This window comes from Oryzias latipes, chromosome 6 (assembly GCF_002234675.1).
Source record: "Oryzias latipes chromosome 6, ASM223467v1".
Classification (NCBI taxonomy): Eukaryota; Metazoa; Chordata; class Actinopteri; order Beloniformes; family Adrianichthyidae; genus Oryzias; species Oryzias latipes.
Genome location: NC_019864.2, coordinates 1466302 through 1470147, shown reverse-complemented (window position 1 = coordinate 1470147; position 3846 = coordinate 1466302). Strand labels below are relative to the sequence as shown.

The 3846-nt window shown below is 39.9% G+C and overlaps 1 long non-coding RNA gene across 2 annotated transcripts; it reads right to left on the bottom strand.

The window, feature by feature from the left end:
* Positions 1-492: 492 nt before the first annotated feature.
* On the bottom strand, positions 493-2996 carry LOC105358170. Of its 2 annotated transcripts, XR_002873347.1 has the most exons (3): positions 2535-2996; positions 1254-1318; positions 493-1149 (listed from the first exon to the last, which is right to left on the bottom strand). It is a non-coding gene; the product is annotated as an uncharacterized LOC105358170 (long non-coding RNA). The 2 variants fall into 2 exon arrangements; XR_002873346.1 differs by lacking the exon at positions 2535-2996 and having other exon boundaries at positions 1254-1416.
* Between the last annotated feature and the right edge of the window lie 850 nt (positions 2997-3846).

The window sequence follows — 3846 nt, the reverse complement described above, 5'->3', positions numbered from 1 at the left end:
CTATAAGTGGGTTTGTCCGCAGTTTCCATGGTGGCCCCAACTGTGTATGCCCGCATAGGCTTGAAGTGGGTGGTCAGTGGGTTTCCTGTAGGCCCCAAGTGGGTAAGTAGCATTAGAACCATACTCATAGTTAACCATAACTCGTAGTTCTTCTTCTGTGGGCTGGAAGTATGACTGAAACAGGGCAAAGATGGGCCCCAATCAGGTAATCATCCATGACCCATTTTGCCCCACTTATGCATTAATTAGTATTGCATATTGGGTTAATGTGGGACCTAAATAAGCCACCATGTGGGCCATGAGTGGGTTTGTGCAGTGTTGCCATTGAGGTCCCACCTGTGTTTTCCTACAGTGCTATATACCAGTGAACCGTTATAGGGTCTTCTTTTCCATCTAGATTTCCTAAAACCCAAATGAGAAGATTCTGTAAAATCCCACTGTTTCACAACATAATTTTCCAAATGACGTCAACAAAATGCTTTTAAAATGTTTCAATTTAATAAAAGAAAATAAATTATCCTGATCCTGCATTATGAAAACGAGATACAAGACCATGGCAAGGTCACCCAAAGGTTTAACAGATAACACACAGGATCTAACATACTACAGTTACTTAATAAAATAAAGAACAACTTCACTTGGTACAGTACAATATGAACAACCTTAATGTGTGCCAATTATGTGACGAAAAAATAAATAAATCCAGTAAAACAAAATACTTATGGCATCCTTGACGGTTCCTGAGAACAAGCTCCATCGGCTTGTTATTCAAGCTCTCTTTGAGTCCTTATAGCTCAGTTTTCTCCCCTGTCACGAGCTCCAACAAACCATTTGGAGAGGCCCTTCTCCACTTCCTTTAGTGGGACTGGTTGGGTGATGGCATTTTTCTTCACTGCCCCTAAAATGAAATCACAAAAAACAAAGTATTCATTTTAGCCTGGGATTAAATTTACTAAATCATTTGTCAGTGATGAATATAGATTAATAAATTCAACTCTAATTACCACAGAAGACATCAAAAAGACGCAGCTAGCAGAATTTATTCTCTCCATGACGGCCAAACAGGTTATATTGCAGAGCCAACTCATTGGACATGAGGAAGCCCATCATTCTTCTGGTTGCATCCCCAATTACTCCAACCACAGCAACCTTTTTAAATAGAGAAAATATCACAAGATAGAAAGATGTAGTTAAACGTTAACAGCTTAATTACATATATAAATAATGAAATAAAACTTTAAGTATAAACTTACAACTGCTGACATGAAATCTATATCGGCGAGTCTGTCACGACAACTTGAGTGAAGCTGCAGGTGACCTGACCAACACAAGGGACAAAATAACTAAACTCTGAAATAACCATTCCCTGAAGCAAGTGTTCAAGTAACTCTAGGATGATAAATAAAATTACGTTTACTCTAAAAATGTTATATATATATATATATATATATATATATATATATAAGGGGCCTATACCCTGTTATTTTTAAGCCCTTAATAGTAAGCAACATCCATATATATGATATTACCTTTGGCACACACACAAAAGGATTTTTTTAATTAAATATCGGTTATTATCCTGCGTTTCTTTCCAAACTGGAAATAACAGGACTCATCCTCTGAGTCACCGGCTTTCGCTCTGTGTGTGACGTCAATCTCGGCAGATGGAGCCGCCTCAGCAGCGTGTCTGCGTTTCTCCCAGGAAAACAAAAAAACATTCAAACTTCTGCAAAAATGGATGTGCATATAAAAATAAAGCACTTTTGACAAACATTCTTGCTCATCGGAGAAAGTGGGTGTGTGTCTGTGGGCGGTACCGGCAGCGCAGACTCTCATGAACGGGACCGTTCTCAATGTGTTCTTCACGTCAGCTCATGACAACCCGCTCGATTTTAGAGGAATACTCAAATGCTTGAATGGTTCAAAATACCGCTTAGGTGTCTTTTTGTGAGGAATCAACATTATAATACACTGAAAAGCTAAAACAAAAACAAAAAAGATTTTGCATTTTATGGATCTAAACTGGCCACTGGACTGATTAGTATTCATTCATTTTTACCGAGAAATTCCGGTCATTTTTCAAAATAAGATCATTCAGACTCATAATAAAACGAACAAAAAAACATTTCACACAAAACCTGGCCAAATTATATCTGACCAAAACAAGTTATCCCTGCAAGATCCAAATAGAAACCACTAAATTGGACGGAAACCCGCCGAATCTGGCAACTCTGTTACTAGGATGCGCTTCCTTGTTTGACGCCTCGGTGAAACGCCGACACACACTGGCTGGATGATCGGTGACGCGACCCTATACATGTCATCATGTCTGGAAATGAACCTGCTGCACGTGGAAACTAGTTGTCTGCCCGTTTGTGACACCGGCTTCTTTCAAATGCAAAAGCCGCTGTAACATGGATGGATTCAACTTCAGGACAGAACAACACTACCGAGCTGTGCATGTTTTTATGAACCACATTTATCATCGCCAGTTAGAGCTGTAAGCGAAACACAAAACCAGAAAGGTATCTTACCTTGATATCAATAAATGGCCTGGATGAACGGTGCGACAGAAGTGCAGAATCTCCTTGCGTTGACCGACCAGGACGACTGACTGAATCCGTATCAGGAAATGAGCGGGAGATTCAAAACGCAGCAACCGTCCAATCAGCAACGCCTTCTTACCACTTTGAACTCCTTAAACCACCCTGCTTGTAATAATGCAGTTTTCTACTCCAATATAAAAGTCATTTTATTTACATATTAAAATTTTCTATAAAAACTAGACTGAACCAATCCAGCATATGAACACATCTTATTTCAGTAGTAGTGTCAGGTAAGTTTGCATAACAGATGTTAAACTATTTTTGTAAGCTAACACAAGTAAAAGAAAAAATAGCAAATTGCTCTTTATGCTCATTGTGATTAAATGGTAAATGGCGTATACTTATATAGCGCTTTCTACCTTCTTTCGAAGGCCCAAAGCGCTTTACAGTCACAGTCCCATTCACCCATGCACACACACATGGCGGCTCCGCTGCCGAACACTGGCGCCAACCTCCCACCAGAGGCAAGGTGGGGTTCAGGGTCTTGCCCAAGGACACTGCGACACATGGGCGTGCAAGGCGGGAATCATACCTGCAATCTTACGATCATGGGTTGACCGCCCTACCGCTGCACCACGGCCACCCCATATTAGTGCAAAGGTGTTACTACAAAGGGGAAAATTCTGCTGTGTTCCAACCAATTTCACATTTAAACACTTTCAACATAATTCCAAAAAATATTAATTAAAATTGCATGCACTAAATGAGATGAACTAAGGTAATTATTAGATATTCACCTCACCCAGCTCACTCTGTTAAGACAGAAACACTGCAAAGCGTGAGACACAGCGCAGAGGACAGCATCATGACACATTCACCTTTTCCACAGCTAGACTGCCACAGTTAAACTAATGTCAAAAATTAATAACTGAAATGCAACCAAAGACCACCATCCAAATAAATGTCTAATGTCTTGTAATCTGCAATCTAATTGCCTGCAATTCTTATTCAGCTGGCCTGAGCCCACTGATGGGTTATAAGTGCCCTTCTGCAGGGCCCTGAGATTAAATCTGTGTTGTTTGTTGATTGCAAGTTACAGGGAAAAAAAAGTCTTGGTTCATTTTGTATGCACTAAAACTGGGTGGATTAAAAAAGGTTAAAAACTGTTGTATTTCACAAAACATACTGTATATAGCATTAGTTTTCTGTGTTTTAGAATTTAAGTTAGGGTATGGTAGGTGTAGGTACCAAAACTATTCAGCCTGCAATTACCGTTTGAGGTTCTTCAGGGTCCTGGGAC